Raw genomic sequence first — 19,957 nt, forward strand, 5'->3', positions numbered from 1 at the left:
TGGGTATATATACTACGACTCTGGACCTATAACAGTTGCGCCAGTATGTAAACTGGTACATGTATTGTCTTGTATCCAGATTTACAGTAGTTATATATCTCTCTAATAATCAATTTGAAACATTCCTGAATAACATCAATGACACGTATCACTGTTCCAGGCTATTTTCCAATGATAATCCTGAGTCATTATTTAGGTCATAAACAATAAATTATTCTTAAACAAATTCATCAAGTATGAACAAATGTTCTTAAGCTTAGTCAACATATTTCGAGAATAATTAACAAGATAAACTTGTCTTGAAATTTCTATTATGCATGTAATGTCTAATTTAGTCATGCGACATAGTCTCATAGATAGAAAGGTGAAAACTTGAGTAATAGGTGGTTCAGTCTTCACTTACCTTTTGTTGGTGAAATTCTCCAAAAGCTTCGGTTGATCTTCGCCTTCAAACGGTAGAACGTAGTGATGTCTGGTACTCAACTACACATTTTTATCCTAATCTGAGATTTGACTAAATGTAAACTAGAAATCAAGATATAATTTTGATCAATTAAGTTTGAAAACAATCTTGAGATAGCAACACTTGTGAGTCCGACCGAGCAATGCTCTAACACCACCAACTCCAATTCAATTGCAAGACCAGCAGCACAGTCAATCCACATCAATCTCTAGTTAAACTTCCCCGTAATCAGCTGCAAGCACCATCCATTATTTTACAGTTTTCCACTTCTTCTAAATACCACTCCATGTAACTCCATTGGGTGCAACCCTTATTCATCGATGCACATCCATACTCAAACTTCCTTCTTATTCTTACATTATCTTTGTTACCACCACATCCATTATGCACACTCCCATCACAGCATCAACAACCACCATTATCTCTTTTCCTGACTCTCATTGTATCTTCTCAACCATCAACTAACAACTAACCATTCTCAGCTTCTTACTCAAACCCATTACAGACCCTAGAACCATTTGAATCTTCTCATTCTTCTGAATTCAACCTCAATAGCAACATCAACTTATTCTCCACAACACTTTATTGTAATTCCTGCAAGGCCAACTCCATCTCAGGTCACAGCCATCACCACTCTGCACCCTTCTTAATCACAGCTAAAACCCAAAACTATGTGTGTTTCTTGGCTTCAATTCTTCTTAATTTATCTTTGAATTCGAGTTCTGACTATTACCCATCTGTACTTTATCCATAATTATTTATTTAAACTATGGATCATCTTCCAAATCTTCATCTCCATAAAACTTTAGATATCAACAACAACAACTCATATTCTACCCTGACTTCTCGATCTAACTACCACAACCATCTCTTTCACTTCAACTGAACATTAACAGATTCATCTTCTATATTTCTACGTCGACCTATTTAATCTACTGAGTTTTCTCGTTCAAGAACCAAAATCTCCAGCAGCAGCGCAATCATATCCTCTCTCTGAATTTTAAGTGGATTGTAATGAAACAACCACTTCTTGATTAGGGTTATAGTATGGGGGTGAATTAAGGCGCCTTGACTGTTGGATATGGTCCAGCAACTGAAATCACAATTTTCATTCAACTACCGGACCTGCAAGACACACAGTTTAGTTTCCTCGCTCTTTTGCCATTGACTTTGTCTTTTTGCTCTAAGTGAGTGATTTCTCGTTCTTTTACTCCAAATGACTTCAAATCACCTAAAAACTCAAAACAAATGTAATAATACATAATTTACAAGCAAAATAAAAAAGAAAGCATAATCAACAGATAATAATTAAGGTGTTTACGACACCTATCAATAAGGAAGCTGAAGATAAAGAACTAATCGACATTCTGATGCTCGTACATTCGGGGCAAATATTTAGTGTTACAGAGCCAAAAGAAGTATCCTCAAGAAGATATACTTATCGAGGGAGGGAATTTTACTACCAGAAGCTGATGCACGATTATTTTCTTTCCAATTATGTGTACTCTGATCAAAATTTCTAAGGCCGACTCCGCATGCCTCGGCACACTAATAGGAATCAGTCTCATTAATAGGATCCATAACAACAACGCTTTCAATCATGGTCATATGTTTATTAGATATAACACTTCTGTCCATACTATCAGATTTCTTCAAACACAGACTTATAAGGTCTCAGTGTGTTTGCCTGCTCTGAAACCAACTGAAAAGAACCGGGGGTATAAGTACACCACCAACATTTTTGTTGGGCAACCTATATGGACTAATTCAATACAATTCCGAGAGTTACAACTTAATTAATCTCAATCAAGGAATAATATAAAGAGTCTTTATCTCTTTCTCTCACAATCAGTAGTAAACAGAAACAAGTTCGTGAACCTGATTATACCGTGAGAGTATTTGGACGATAAAGATCAATATCCAAGTTCAATCAAGTCGTATCCAACAACAAGGATGGATATAGCGTACTAACTGTGATATTTCAATTATATACATAAACAAATATAATGCGAAAAAGAAATAACACAGACACCAGAAGTTTTGTTAACGAGGAAACCACAACTGCAGAAAAACCTCGGGACCTCGTCCATATTTGGACACCAAACTATATTAAGCCGCTAAAGACACTAACCTACTATCAATAACTTCGGACTGGAATGTAGTTGAGACCGAACCCACCGTCACAACGATTCAGTTACAGTCGCCTTACGCCTCTTGAATCTCACAAGACTCTGCGCAATGGATTCCCTTAGCTGACGTCCTTTACAACCTAAGAGTTGCTTCAACCTAAGAGAAGACTTTTCAACCAATCTATCTCACATGGATAAGACTATTTTTATTTCCATTCAATCGTTAGATCTGGTGAGATAGGAAATCGTTTGCAGTAGACTAGGTCCAGCAAACCTCAAAATCCAGTACTTACCACTCCCGAAGAGCAACATAGATTATTATTCACCTCACAAGAAAAGAAACAACTAGATACCAATGAAGAATTTCTTAGTTGTAATTTCTTGTGGAATCACAAAGTTTGAGACGAAGAACTTTGTGATTTCTATCAATCTTACCAGTTGGAGCGAAATCTCAAATGAACAGTAGAAAGATCAGGATACACGAACTATTAAAGATAAGATAGTCGGACCTGGATTCACGAATCCCTAAGCGAGGTCTTTAAGTCTTTAAACCTAATTATGTTTCTCAGTAAAACTGGAAACCCAGGTTAAGAGAGAATCGACTCTAGTTAGCAACTAGGACATACAGAATTTTCGGGATTAAGTTTTTCAGCTGCTCGAGCTTCTCTTTATATAGACTTTCAAGATCGAAGATTGCTTACGATTTAAGCTAATATAGCTTTGTAATTAATCAAATACTTTTCACCGTTAGATGAAATTCGACTTGAGATTCAAGCTAAGATGACTTGGTATTCAAGTGACCGTTCTCCACCGTTAGATGGTTTATATTGAGATAAACACAGATAGAACTGTAACTAAACCGTGTGCAATATGAGTTTGTTCAAGAACAGTTAACCAAAGTTAGCCATACGAACATAATAAGCTTAGCCATTTTCATCAAACACTTTAGACTTAACTTGATAAGCAACCATAATTTAATAGGCGATCAATTATGTCATATATGTGTTTTAGAGAGTTGTTCAAATGCCAAATAACTCATAAAAATACTTTGAAATGCATCTGAAACTATTCGACTGGGTAAGTACATGTACCGGGTACGTGTACTAGCTCCAGTTCGTGAGACACTCTACCAAGGTACGTGTACCCTTAAGGAGTTAAAATCCAGGGTATTTCACTATGCATACTGAGTACGTGTACCGCCCTTGTGTTCACGAGCAATAAAACCTTTTGGTATGCATACCGGGTATGTGTACCAACAAGTCGTTACCGAATTTAGACCTACGCCGGTATGTGTACCACTAATCCGGAACCAAACAGTTATGCCAGTACGTGTACTGTAACTGTATCCAGATTTCAGTAGTTCTAAAACTCTCAATAATCAATTTGAAACATCCATGAATAACATCAATGATATCTTACACATATCACTGTTCCAGGTTATTTTCGAATGATTAACTAGAACCATAATCTAGTTCATAAACAATAAGTTGTTCTTAACTAAATTCATCAAGTAGATGATTAACATATAGTAATTCATATTTCGAGAAAAATATTCAACAAGATAAACTTGGCTCGAAATTTCTATTAGTCCATTTAGTAATACGACTTAGTCTCATAGATAGAATTGTGAATACTTGGGTAAATAGGAATGGTTCATTCTTCACATACCTTTTGTCGATGAAATCCTCCAAAGTCTTCGGTTGATCTCCGTCTTCAAACGGTGAACGGAGTGAAGTCTGGTACTCAACTACACACTTCTAACTTAGTCCGAGACATGACTAAAATGTGGATTAGAAATCAAGATATAGTTTTGATCAACTAAATTTGACAACAATCTTGAGATAGCGACACTTGTGAGTTCGACCAAGCTATGCTCTAACAGGGTGGACTTGAAAACGCGAGGGTATAACAACCACATCCAATATTTCGTTCGGCAATCTGTATGGACTAAACTCCAATATAATTCCAAGAGCACCAACTTAAAAGTGAGACTCAATCAACAAAAATATCAAAGAGCTTCATATCTTTCTCAATACAATCAATAAATCAACTATATAGAAATTCGTGAGACTGATTGATATGAGAATAACCCGGATGGTACCAAAGACCAGTGGCCGAGTGTTAATCAAGTTCTATCCAACAAACAAGTTCGGATTTATCAACTGATTGAACTACGCACAACCTGTGATATTTCAATTATATAAACAAATATAACGCGGACAAGAAATAACACAGACACCAGAAAGGCTATATGATCTTTGCTTGCGGCATCTCTAATTATTCGGTTAGCGTCTTTCACTTAATGAATCACTCCTTTTTCAAATCATTACTCTTTCTGAGTGCAGGTTCGGTCATTCATGCCATGTCGGATGAGCAAGATATGCTGAAGATGGGAGGGCTTGCCTCCTCCATTCCTTTGACCTATGCCATGATGCTCATAGCATTCAGTTTTAGAGTTTACCAAATCAGAGGTGGTAAACAGCGCTTAAAAGCTTCTATAAGCGTCTTCTCAAGGGGTCACTACATACCAAAAGGTTCTAAGAAGGAAGGTGCATTAGAGTCTATAAAGAGCCTCTCCCGCTGGTCGAGTCACTATAGTCCCTGGTTGGTCACCGGGCCGGGATCGAGAAAAGGAAGTCATAAAAAGAAGTTGGGTCTGAGGCCCCCTACGAATCCGTAAATCTGAGGAGCATGCCACAAAAAAGGATGGTCCCAAAAGAAGTACCCCCCATCATGGTGAACCACTCCTTGTGAGCAGTCGGTTCCTGTGAAATACTATATGGAAAGCTGAGCACTCCGAGACATATGTCCTAGAAGTCAGGAACTGGGTTTAGTCGTCTTGATAAGGAATTTTCCCTTGTATATCTTAGAGCAGGCCTTGCTGGTTATGAATTGTTTGGGCCTCTTAGTCTTCTTAGTTACTTGGACTTCCTAGGCTTGGTGTATTTGCTAGGTCTGTACTTGTTGGTTGAACATGAGCTGATGATAATAACGAAGAGATAATGGTAGGTCTGGAAAGGTACCTACAATAACAACTGCAAGTGCACAGTGTCATAATGTAACACAGAGCAAGCACGGGTCGATCCTCAGGGACAAGGTGGGTGCAGGGTAGGGTTGAAGCTATGGTCTTACTGCTACTGATTTATGACAAGGAGTAACCAAAAAAGGGGAGTTATTTGCCGATACGGCTAAATGATGTTTATGTGACACAATTTAGAAAACAAGAATGCAAATAAAAGGGCACTAGGGCAGTCGAATCCACCACTTAAACTACATTAAGTCAATTCAGTTTCGATACTGTTCTTGTCCCTTGTAATGGACACCGGTCAAGATACTAATATGTCGTTTATCCAGGGTAGTCTCAATTGGAGGGCTCAATGTCAATTAAGGTTGCTAACTAATCCCTAATATTAGCTGTCTTCTTACAGTACAACTAATCACAAAATAATTCGATCACTTAGATAATTAAACCTTTCCTAAGATGGATATTCTAATCGCAACTAAGATATCTTTCCGAAGCATTAATTGTCTAGTTAAAGTACAACTAATCTAAGGATCAATAACAATCTGGTTAAGCTTGAGTTGCAACACAATCAACACAACGGTATTCTAACTACAATGGATACATGGCATACACTGTCAGAGTAAAATGTTGAAGTACTATTGAAAAGACGAGGGAACCCAAATATACCACAATCTTAAACTTTTCTACCTATAAGTCCTCTTACCAAAAGTGATTGTTTATGGACTAAGTCGAGACAATACAATGAATCGGTATTCACACTTTGTGTGATCGTCTATGGATACGAGATCGAGACAATACAACAATCAAAGTGTGATTACTTGATAATAGGTTCGGACTTAACCAAACTCTATAGGATCACTATCAAGTAATACGGAGTTAACGTTTGTGTAATATACTTTAAATTATAATAACAACAATTATAATTGCGGAAAACAAAAGTAAATGACACAGCAAGATTTTGTTAACGAGAAAACCGCAAATGCAGAAAAACCCCGGGACCTAGTCCATAATTGAATACTCTCAGAATTAAGCCGCTATACAAAATCAAACCAACTTCGTATAGTTGAGACCAAGCAACTAAACCTATAGTTCACCTAGTTTCTTCAGTATCCCTGCGCTTCCATTCAATACGTGCATGCACTGGAACAATTCCTTTGGTTCGTATTCCAAACAGTAAAGGAACAACAAATATGTTCGGCAACAACTCTATTCAATCTCAGTGATATGAGTTAGACAAAGGATCTCCTGTTTAATCCAATAAACTCCTTTGTCGGGTTTAGATCAATCTATCCAACAACTACCAAAGTAGCAGAGTTTAGATTATGCAATCAATAATAGGATCTATCAAGATGCTAAATACTGATGCCGATCTACATAAACAATCAATCAAATCTATCAAAATAAGCCCATTATAGTTGGATCCCAGTCGATCAAGTTTTGTGCACACCAAAGATTATGAACCCAAATCAGAAATCTTCTTAAATCTTCAATAAACACCTGCACACCACAACTTGAATCTCTTGTAATCAATCACGCACAGAACGAAGTCTGTTAACAATGGATTATCACAAGACGTCTTTAGATCTAAAAACAGTCCTAAATATCTTGTCGACACTTCGATCTAGTTTGAGTGAATCTTATATCAGAAGAGAAGATTCTCAAGAATAAACAAACTAGGTGCAATCAAAGTTCAACAACCGTTAATCAATCAAATCAAATCGAGAACTAATAATACTGCAATTATCTAGTTTCCCACCTACGGTACTCGCAGAGATTCTTGATCCCACAGAAGTCTTTAAATGAGCGGTCGTAAGAGATTTCGCCTAATTAGGGTACTTTCCTCTCCGAATAGACGACTCCACCAGTAACAACACAACAAGGTAGTTTTGATGGCTCTTAGGATAGTTTTTGCTCGAAATGAAAACTTGGGTATTTATAGACCAAGGAAGTTTGGACACCAAGGAATTTCCAAAACCGAAAATATTCTCAAGATATGAAATATATTTCCAAATTCGGTTTTCATGATTCCTAGAAATTCTCTGTCCAATATTAACCGAAATCCTACTAGAAAATCTCCAATTAGTAAATGCACATTACCAATTTTTATTTCCAGAGATATGCATTTTAATTGCTGGTAATTAAAAACATATAAAATTAACAACCTTAATTAAAAGATTCTCAACTTATTTCAGTTCGGGATCTCCTTGAGTTATTAAGGAATATCTTTGAACAATAAAAGATAAAAGTTATTGAACATGTTCAAAGTATGTCGACATCTTATTTCTTTGTAAATCCTCTTTCATATTTACAATCTTGGAACCGATTATACCACACTTACAAACAAGTTTAGAACTGGTCCATCTGATTTCCAAGAACTATGTGATTGATCAAATCAACACACTAATCATGAGTTTACGGTTCTACCAAACACAAGGATCGGTTCTACCTTAATATGGTTACTGGGACCGGTTACATCAGTTACCAAATTGGTTACATCAATTACCAGGACCGGTTACCATATTCTCATGATATTACTTGTGATCTGTCACACCAGCTACCAGGATCGGTTACACCAATTACCAGGACCGGTTACACCAATTACAAGGATCGATTACACATTCTTTTGTGATCCGTCACACCAATTACTAGGATCGCCAATTACAAATATCGATCATACCATCTTACGTGATTACTTAGGATCGGTTACACTAATGAAAGTCATACCAATACATAAGTCAGGCACTGTGACTAGTTTTACCAAGATACATAACAAGTTATGATCGGTTCTACTAACTCACACATATTCGTAATCCAAAGATATGCAATGAATAACAATACCAATAAGCCTAGCGATTTCTCTTTCGATTCACAAAACAAGTTCATGAATGTACTTCCTTTAAACGAATGTAAACATTGTTTCCTAGGATGAAATCTTCACCCATACCTGAAAAGACGAGGGTACCCAAATATACCTCAATCTATAACTTTTCTACCTATAAGTCATTTTTCCGAAAGTGATTGTCTATGGACTGAGTCGAGACAATACAACTACTTGGTTCACACTTCGTGTGATCGTCTATGGATACGAGATCGAGACAATGCAACAACGAAGTATGTTTACTTGATAAGAGGTTCGGACTTAACCAAACACAATAGGATTATTATCAAGTAAATAGGAATTAACGTTTGTGTATTTTACTTCTAATTATAATAAAACAATTATAATTGCGAAAATAGAAAAGTAAAAGACACAACAAGATTTTGTTAACGAGGAAACTGCAAATGCAGAAAAACCCCGGGACCTTGTCCAGAATTGAATACTCTCAGGATTAAGCCGCTATACAAAATCAAACCAACTTCGTATAGTTGAGACCAAGCAACTAAACCTATAGTTCACCTAGTTCCGTCTGTATTCCCACGCCTCCAACTTGTAATAAGTCACGTACTTGGAACAATTCCTTTGGTTCGTATACCAAACAGTAAAGGAACAACAAATCTGTTTGGTATCAACTCTTTTCAACCAAGTGATGTGAGTTCAACAAAAGGCTCTTCCGTTTATCCTAATAAACTCCTTTGTCGGTGTTTATGGGTAAAAACTGTTTCTGCTGGTTTTGGTAAATTTGGGTGTGTGGATGAGAAACAAATCTAAACCTAAAACAAATGCACTTCACGGGAGTACTTTAGATTCGAGAGATCAATCTTTACAATCCTGGCCTAAACAAAGAAATAGTCGTTTCCAGTCTTGCTTAGGTCACAAAATGAAGGAGAAGGGTTGGTCTTAGGGAGGAAAGCAAAGAAGGTGTTGAGACCAGAATGGTTAATTCTGAAGGTGTGGCTATTTTATGACTTGTATCAGAATTTTGAACTGGCTTGCGGAATGAAAGCTATCAGTTCTTTGGTATTTTTCTGGATATTGTGTTGTTGTTCTTACCAAAACTTGTCGTTTTGTTGAAATAGGTAAAACCTATTTATACAAGTCATATTGAACGCACCCTGATCTCGAAGAAAGTATGAGTGATTGAGTGATGGAGAAGTGGGGTTATGTGTAACTGTCAGAAACCATGTTCCCACTATGGAGGAAACTGGTTAGTTTACACCCACTAGTTATTGCCGCTACTAATTTCCCTGCTTTCTGACACTTTCTTATAATGGGCGTGTTGCACGCCGCACGATGTAAACCGCCAGACCAATACCCTTATGAGCATCCCCCAGTTTGTGACATGTTTGATGTCTCGAGTGTTTTCATGGAAAACATGTAGCAGTTTGCTATGTGTGGCAAGTCAAAGTCAAAAGACTTGCCACAGGAGAATAACACGTGATGCTATTTGGCTTGCCTTAGTTGGTCGCCTAAAACTTGCCGTAGGCCTGTCAATTCTATGGCGAATTTGGACGGCTGAGATCGTAACTCATGAGAAAGGGTGGACATTGATTATGGCCACATTCTCTTGGCGCCTGATGGTAGTACAGTGGCGCCATTCGCACATGCCAATGATGTAGTGGCATATAGCGGCATGTCAGTGGCATAGTGGCGCCTGGCGTAGCCGTGGCAGCTATTTTGGCATATTGGTGTTAGATCCAAATATGGCTCTGGCAACATTGGCCCTATTGCTATATCAAACTTAAGGCCTTAGGAGAATTACTTGACCTAGTTGACGTGGCAAATTTAGCTAAATTAGGATTTGGCATATCGAACCCTAATTAGCGCGTGTGGCATGTCCGCGACACGGTGGCGCTTTATGCAATCAGCGCCATGGACATATTAAAGAAATTATGGCAAGCCATAATGTGGGAATAACCACAGGTGCAAGGATGGCCACGGGTGATTATAGAATGGCGCTATTTTTAGGGTTTGTCGGGTCCCACATGGCTCGTGGCATGTTGTAGGGCCAAATTGGCGTAATTAGGCTACGACTGGAAATTAGGGTTTTGACTAACGCCACTATGGCAGAGCCGTGTTTGGAATACCTTTGGCCACGAACAAGAAGTGGGTTAGCACGTTGGCGCGCTATTTATGGCATGTTGACACGTTCGGCATGCTACTGCGGAAAATTGGCACGTTTGGCATGTTTGGAATATTCGGCATGCTACTGCGGCAAAGTGGCACGTTTGGCATGTTCGGCATGTCACTAGCATGCCGGAGCGGAATGGCACGTTTGGCATGCCAATTAGCATGTTGGCGCGACTTTTGGACAACCAGTTTGGCATTGTGACCATATGGCGCAATTTTGCCTCTTTTAATACTGTGGCAGGTTTAGAGCGACCCGATTGGTCGATTAAAAAGAGGGGACGACCAAGCATGGGCGTGGCCACACTTCTAGTGTACGTGTGGAGGATTTAAAGCGACCTGATTGGTCGATGGAAAATAGGACCGGCAAGTATGGGACCAACCACAACTGATGTGCATGTGGCGGGTTTAAGGCGACCTGATTGGTCGATGGGAAATAGGGGTCGGTCGAGCAGCATGGGGTGTGGCCACTTGCAAGTGGCGCCGGCTGGCCTATGGCATGTCCACACCTCCCTTTGTTGTTGCTCCTATTCCGCGACTCCTTTTATTATTTGTTTTCTGATTGCGGGTAGGATTTTGCACCTACTAATCCATGGCGGATTAATTTCCTAGTTCGTCTAGGCTTTATTTCGACAGGCGAGGTCTAATATACTGCGCAGGGCACAAAACTCTAATTTTTGCAAATTAGTCAGGGTAATATCTGAATCTTGTGAATTATCACAAAATTTGTTGAATTATGTGTGCTGACACAGAGTTCTTTAAGTTTATTTTCAGAGAGCAGTATGCTTTCCAATTGAATACTTTTATGCAAGGACCTTAACCTTGATACTTGGAAATTCGTACTACTCTGCTGCGAGTGAACACAAATTGTCATGCCATACCAATATTAAGGGTTCAGCCGGGGAACATAGTACAGAAAGCATTCAAAGAAACTTATATTAACTGAATAATACATGCAAGGTGTCAAATTTTACAGAATATTTGGGATTGTTGCTACATGCACCATTCTGGGTAAATTTCATGTGAATATATGTTGCTCAATAAATGTGCCAGTGAAGAGGTTGAACACTCATAACTTTTACATGGCTCCGTTTATCTGCAGAGTGACGGTACATTAAATGCAGGGTTTTACAAATTTAGCCCTAAACTAAAAACCACCATCAATATTAAGTTCCCTACTTAGCACGTAACAGTGACATTGTTGTGGGGTAAGCATGAGATGGTGACAGACAAGGATAAAAAAATTGAAAGGCATGACATAAAGAGATTGTCGAGAAAAATTCGACTGACCTTGGCAAGAGGTATGAGTAGCCTATGATCTTTGCATTAGCGATCTGGACACAAGGTGCTGGCGCTTGGCGCACCTCTGGCTTTGTTGTAGCGTACTTCTGGCTCGGTTGCTGGGATTGGTGCCATGGAACATTGATAACGCGGGCCCAAAAGAAAACCTTCTTCTACCCGACTTCCAAAAGTGCTATGCACATAAAATACATTGCCCACCTTTATTCCTTATTCCATTGTCCTTGCTTCTGTAGCGGCGAGATTCTTTCCATCAGCAGCCCAGGTGAGTGAATCATCCCAGATAGATATGTATCTAATCAGCTGATACCCCGTATCTGGAGCCTTCATGTAGGGTAGGCAAAGAGTTTTTGTTTTTCCAAGTTTTATCAGTTCCTGCAATATAAAAGAGCACCCCGAGCTTTTCTTTTCATATCGATCACCACAAGATTGTGTTCATCTCTTTTCAGGTATTGCTCCATATCTTATTGCAGTTTTCCTTTTGTCTCCTTTCATTACGTAGGTTATTGATGTAGACATAATACTTTCCTGCAGTATATGATGGGAACTCCTAATGGTTATTTTTCCAATTCTTCGGGGAAAAGTTTTGAAGTTGACAAACCCAGGGTTTTTGCATCTGAGGAGGTATTAGACAAAATCGATCCTTTGTTTTATGAGTCTGGTCGGATTATACAAGGTATGCCTCTCACTCATCTACGCCTTGTTCGTATGCGTGCTCAAGCTTTCATGGCTTCGGTTGACATGGAGGAGAAGTTGAGAAATGATGAAGCGTTTCATCGCGTCAAGTCTCGGTGTGGTGAAGCATCTCAGTAACCCAGTGTCAGGGCTGAAAGATTCTCTGCTCGACTGAAACGATGAAGGATCGAGCCTAAGAAACCTCCAGGCCAGAGCAAGTTCAATTACCCTGTTCATGACGGTATCGTAATCCTCGACTCTGATGTTGATGAACCAGAGTATCCTCAAGAGGCTGTTGGAGCAGTTTCTGAGAAGGATGTCGGTATGGCCCACGAGAAAGAGACTGAAATGGCTTCTGAAGAGGATGCCGAAACTACTGTTGGAGAGGATGCTGAGGCAGCCGTTGAAGAGGGTTTGGAGAAGGCGCTGAGGCAGCCGCTGGAGAGGATGTTGAGGCAGTTGCTGGAGAGGGCTTTGGAGAGGACGTTGGAGCAGGCGTTGACATTGATAACTAGTTTTCATTCTGTTATTTCCTTCCGTAGAAAAACAATCTTTTCGTAGCTTGTAGATGCTTTTGATACTTCAGGGTTTTTTTTTGTTCACGTGACTAGAGCCATGCTTCTCCGAGTAATATTCTTTCATTTATGCTGCTTTGATAATTTCATATCTTTAATTGAATGAATGAATAAAATCTCCCGAAAGAATCCCAAAACCCCTTTTGAGAAAAACGAGTTCTTTCATTCTTCTAGAGCGATTCAGCGGACGGGAAGCCAAATCACATAAATAGCGCAACAATAAGGCTGGTAGGCATCTCACATTCTCTCTATCTACTTCCATAGCAACGCCTCGCATGCCGTTGGCAATAGTAACCCAAAACAGGGGGAAAGACAGTAGCAATAGTTAAGGATTTAACCAACCTATTATTGGATTTTCCCTTGTAAATTGCACATGACGTGACATGCCGCCTGGTATGTAAAAGCGTGAGCTGCCGCAAGCTGGTAAACACGCTGTGAGAAGTAGATAAACCTCGTCAGGCGAAAGTTGAAGCCAGACGATCTTGAAGGAAGGTGTCCGTTCCACCACTTGATGATCTTCTCCTTTGCATATTCCCCTCTTCAGTATTTTTTTTTTGAACAAGATATTTTTCGTAATGTTTGATTTTTTCTGGTTTTTAATTGATGGGTAATGACTTTGTGGGAGTTTGGATTTGCTGGGTACTTTTCCTTTGAGATGATTCAAGAAAAACTTATTTTGAAATAAAGATGCTTTTAATTAAAATCGAAACCCTAATTATGAATGCAAGCAGTGCAATCATTTTGGAGGAATTACAAATATTGCAAGAAAAGGGAAATTGCTGAAGGAAATACTAAGAAGAATTTTGAGGTAAGAGGCGACGTGACGCTTTCAGGCTTAAAAGGGTTTGAGCCACTGAGCGTGTATTACCACACCTTCCAATTTGTCGGCATTGATGAGCTTGCAGTAACCTCCCAAAATAACTTCTGCTACTAAGTATGGTTCGTCTGTGGAGTTGGACGAAGGAGGCTGAGCAGCAACTTTTACTACCATATATCCAACTTGGAATGGGTTTTGATGTTGTGCGGTTATTTGATTCTTGGGTTTATTATTCTCGATTAAGACATCCTCCAAATTTTTGATGAAACACTTAAAAGGACCAGCATCCCATTCACATCTCTTAGTGACGCTCGGGATGATAACTGGACCGAGTCCCCATGCCTGGCCGAGAGGAGAAGTGACTGGGTGCAGAAACGGTTGTTCAATAAGACTTACTTGTGTTCGGAATTTACGGATGAACGTCGACGAGCTCTCTCCAGGTAATTGAGTTACGTTGGTAAGTTGTTGATACGGCAACATGTAATCTTCAGGGTTGGGTGGCTTGTTGGAAATTCTTTCGGGTATTGACACCGGCAGAGGGGATACTCCTAATTTTTCTTTATTCCCATGTACCCACGAGCGCCCCAGAATCATGTCATAATTTGAGCATTCTTTGACAATATGTAATTTTCCATGTGTTAGAGCGTCTCCCACCTTAATTTCGAGGTTAATGTAGCCATACGCGTATATTGCTTCCCCTTCCAGGTTTTTACAAAATTGGGGAAAGGTAGCCTCCTGTCTTGAAATTCCTGCAGCTCTCAGAGTCTTGACTGTAACAATGTTGAAGTTAGAGGTCGCGTCAATCATTGTGCCATCGAACACAACATTCTTTAGGTAAGTCGTGGTCAGAAGTCCCCAGTTGCACTTTCCAACATCACTTCCTGAGAGAGGTTGGGATTTCGGAGTGGCTTCCTCAGCAACAAATAGTCGCTTGCCCGACACAACACGATTGAGGGATGTAAACATGTCTTGACGTTGTGCCTTGGAGAGATATAGGATTTCGCATACACGCTGCATCATGGACTGTACGGTTTTGTGAACAGAGTCCTAGAGAGCATGCAGCTTCTTACTGGAGGAGGATCTCTGTGAACTCCCTCATTGCCCAGTTGAAGCTCTCCTGCCTCCACCTTTTCCTTGAAAATGCGTTTTAACCTATTGCATTCGTTGGTCGGGTGATGGACGAACCCGTGGTAGCGGCAATGCTTGGGATTTGCTATTTCTTCTTCCGTTGGCCGGTGCCTGATAGGAGGCAGCTTGATAGCACCATCTTGGATCCATGCCTCCAAGAGCTCAATTACTTCCTCGATTGGGAATGGGAAATTTAGGGCAGCTTCTTCATTTTCTTGGTATTCTGTAGGAGCTTTAGCCGCAACCTTTCGGGGTGGAGCCGCCTGATGTGCTGGTGTTGCATGCTTGGGCTGCTGTTCTGCTGCTGGACCTTTCCTTTTTCCTCCTTCACCCACTACGCTTACAAAGGGTCCAATGTTATATTGCTTGTTGATGAGGCGTCTGTTTCCTCGAGTTTCGCGTGCATCTTCACCTCTGGCCGGCTTGGTTCTTTCTAACAATGCTGGTGTTGTTGTGGCCGAGCTCTTAACAACTTCATGAAGTTTGGAGAATGGCTGGAAGCGTAGATTCTCCAGTAAGGCGCGATAAATGGGAACCATGCCATTGATGCAAGATTCCACCAATTGTTTTTCAGTCACGTTTGGGTCGTGACAATCCAGCGCCTGAAATCTGTATCTCTTGACATAATCATTCGGATGTTCATTGTTTCGTTGGAACATCCTTCCTAAGTCTGAAAAGGTGATTTGCTCAGACACAAAAAAATACTTCTTGTAGAAAGCTGCAACCATCTCACGCCAGTTGGATATGCTGTTTGATGCAATGTTGTTGTACCAGGTGTACGCTCTTCCAGTAAGTGACTTTGAAAATTCTTTCAGGCGGAGGACATGATTGTACTCGTGTTCACCCAAGGATTCTAGAAATCGAGAGATATGTTCACGTGCATTACCAGTGCCGTCATATAGGGAGAATTGAGGAGAAGAATATCCCCTCGAAAGAGGAACTTTTTGCACATCAGGAGGATATGGAGGTTGATGCTGGTGCATGTACACCGAGTTTTCTCTGTCTCGATTTCGGAGAAGTCGTTCCAAATCTTCACGCGTGATGAAATTGGATGGTTGATTCCTCTCCAATGGACGGGCCTCTTCATCTACAAGGGTGTGTCATGCTGAGGTGCTGGCGCCAGGAGTATTAAAAGTGCTCCTCATTGGCTCTGGTTGGCGTGGATCCTGCGGTAGCCGCTCCATTAGCGTCTTGAGGAAAGTGAGTACCTCCTTTTGAGTTGAATCCATGTCTGTTTGAGCCTTAGCAAGAACTTCATGTATTTCCATCAAATCAGCAATGGTAATAGGGGGTTGGCCTCCTCTGGTTCCTCCAGTTTCTCGTCCCGATGGTGGAGTGGTGGAAGCTCTGGTGACAACTGGGGGCGTCATGCTTGAAGAAATATTGGGGGTAGCGACAACAGATCTGGATCTGGTGATTGGAGGTGTAACGCCTGTGGGAACGTTTCCTGCGCCGCTGATGTTGGTCATGCTGATAGGTGGTAAATTGATGCCACTGGAGGGGACGTTGATACCAAGGACGTTCTCAATGCTGGTGGCATCAGGGCTTGTTGTTGATCCGGATCTAAGCTCTACCATCTTGAAATTGGAATTGAAAAAATGAAATCGAAAATTGATATTGCAACCGAGAGATTAATCTCCCACTGTGGTCGCCAGTTGTTTATGGGTAAAAACTGTTTCTGCTGGTTTTGGTAAATTTGGGTGTGTGGATGAGAAACAAATCTAAACCTAAAACAAATGCACTGCACGGGAGTACTTTAGATTCGAGAGATCAATCTGTACAATCCTGGCCTAAACCAAGAAATGGTCGTTCCAGTCTTGCTTCGGTCACAAAATGAAGGAGAAGGATTGGTCTTAGGGAGGGAAGCGAAGAAGGTGTTGAAACCAGAATGGTTAATTCTGAAGGTGTGGCTATTTTATGACTTGTATCAGAATTTTGAACTGGCTTGCGGAATGAAAGCTATCAATTCTTTGGTATTTTTCTGGATATTGTGTTGTTGTTCTTACCAAAACTTGTTGTTTTGTTGAAATAGGTAAAACCTATTTATACAAGTCATATTGAACGCACCCTAATCTCGTAGAAAGTAGGAGTGATTGAGTGATGGAGAAGTGGGGTTATGTGTAACTGTCAGAAACCATGTTCCCACTATGGAGGAAACTGGTTAGTTTACACCCACTACTTCTTGCCGCCACTAACTGCCCTGCTTTCTGACACTTTCTTATAAAGGGCGTGTTGCACGCCGCACGATGTAAACCGCCAGACCAATACCCTGATGAGCATCCCCCAGTTTGTGACATGTTTGATGTCTTGAGTGTTTTCATGGAAAACATGTAGTAGGTTTCTATGTGCGGCAAGTCAAAGTCAGGAGACTTGCCACAGGAGAATAGCACGTGATGCTATTTGGCTTGTCTTAATTGGTCGCTCAAAACTTGCCACAGGCCTGTCAATTCTATGGCGAATTTGGACGGCTGAGATCGTAACTCATGAGAAAGGGTGGCCATTGATTATGTCCATATTCTGTTGGCGCCTGATGGTAGCACAGTGGCGCCATTGGCACATGCCAATTGTGTAGTGGCATATAGCGGCATGCCAGTGGCATAGTGGCGCCTGGCGTAGCCATGGCAGCTATTTTGGCATATTGGTGTTAGACCCAAATATGGCTCTGGCAACATTGGCCATGTTTCTATATCAAACTTAAGGCCTTGGGAGAATTACTTGACCTAGTTGGTGTGGAAACTTTAGCAAAATTAGGGTTTGGCATATCGAAACCCTAATTAGCGCATGTGGCATGGCCGCGACACGGTGGCGCTTTATGCAATCGGTGCCATGGCCACGGGTGATTATAAATTGGTGCCATTTTTAGGGTTTGTCGGGTCCCACATGGCTCATGGCATGTTGTAGGGCCAAAGTGGCGTAATTAGGATACGATTGGAAATTAGGGTTTCGACTAATGACACTAAGGCAGAGCCGTGTTTGGAATACCCTAATTGGAATATGTTATGGCGTTTGGCCACGAACAAGAAGTGGGTTAGCACGTTGGCGCGCTATTTATGGCATGTTGACACGTTCGGCATGCTACTGCGGAAAAGTCGCACGTTTGGCATGTTTGGAATATTCGGCATGCTATTGCGGCAAAGTGGCATGTTTGGAATGCTCGGCATGTCACTAGCATGCCGGAGCGGAATGGCACGTTTGCCATGTTTGGCATGTTTGGGATGCCAATTAACATGTTGGCGCGACTTTTGGAAAGCCAATTTGGCATTGTGACCATCTGGCGCAATTTTGCCTCTTTTAATACTGTGGCAGGTTTAGAGCGACCTGATTGGTCGATTAAAAAGAGGGGACGGCCAAGCATGGGCGTGGCCACACTTCTAGTGTCCGTGTGGCGGATTTAAAGCGACCTGATTGGTCGATGAGAAACAGGGCCGGCAAGTGTGGGCCTAACCACAACTCATGTGTGTGTGGCGGGTTTAAGGTGACCTGATTGGTCGATGGGAAATAGGGGTCGGTCGAACAGCATGGGGTGTGGCCACTTGCAAGTGGCGCCGGCTGGCCTATGGCATGGCCACACCTCCTTTTGTTGCTGTTCCTATTCTGCGTCTCCTTTTATTCTTTATTTTCTGATTATGGGTAGCATTTTGCACCTACTAATCCATGGTGGATTAATTGCCTAGTTCATCTAGGCTTAATTTCAACAAGCGAGGTCTAATACACTACGCAGGGTGCAAAACCCTAATTTTTGCAAATTAGTCAGGGTAATATCTGAATCTTGTAAATTATCACAAAATTGATTGAATTCTATGTGCTGACACAGAGTTCTTTAAGTTTATTGCCAGAGACCATTATACTTTCCAATTGAATACTTTTATGCAAGGACCTTAACCTTGATACTTGGAAATTCGTGCTACTCTGCTGCGAGTGAACACAAATTTTCATGCCATACCAATATTAAGGGTTCAACCGGGGAACATAACAAAGAAAGCATTCAAAGAAACTTATATTAACTGAATAATACAGGAAAGGTGCCAAATTTTACAGAATATCTGGGATTGTTGCTACATGCACCATTCTGGGTAAATTTCATGTGAATATATGTTGCTCAATAAATGTGCCAGTGAAGAGGTTGAATACTCATCACTTTTACATGGCTCCGTTTATCTGCAGAGTGACGGCACATTAAATGCAGGGTTTTACGAATTTAGCCCTGAACTAAAAACCAACATCAACAGTTGGATCTCCAATCTACCACAAGGATAAACCGATTATAGTTGGATCCTCTTTAACCGAAACAAGTATTGTGCACACCAAAGATTATGAACCCAAATCAGAAATCTTCAAAGTCTTCTTTGTCTTCAAATCTTCTTAGATTTTCAATAAACACATGCACATAATCAACTTGAATCTCTTGTAATCAATCAAGCAAAGAACGGAGTCTGTTAACTATGGATTATCACAAGACGTCTTTAGAACTACAAACAGTCTAAAGATCCCCGTCGAAACTTCGATCTAGTTTGAGTGAATCTTATATCAGAAGAGAAGATTCTCAAGAATAAACAAATAGGTGCAATCAAAGTTCAACAAACGTTAGTCAATCAAATCAATCGAAAACTAATAATAAACCGCAATTATCTAGTTTCCCACCAACGGTACTAATAGAGCTTCTCAATCCCAAAGAAGTCTTTAAACTGAGCGGGCGTAAGATATTTCGCCTAATTAGGTTATTTTCCTCTCCGAATAGGCGGCTCCACCAGTAACAACACATCTAGGTAGTTTTGCTGGCTTTGAGGATTAGTTTGCTAGAAATGCAAACTTTGATATTTGTAGACCAAGGAAGTTTGGAC

Source organism: Papaver somniferum, chromosome 7 (genome assembly GCF_003573695.1).
Source record: "Papaver somniferum cultivar HN1 chromosome 7, ASM357369v1, whole genome shotgun sequence".
NCBI classification, from domain to species: Eukaryota; Viridiplantae; Streptophyta; class Magnoliopsida; order Ranunculales; family Papaveraceae; genus Papaver; species Papaver somniferum.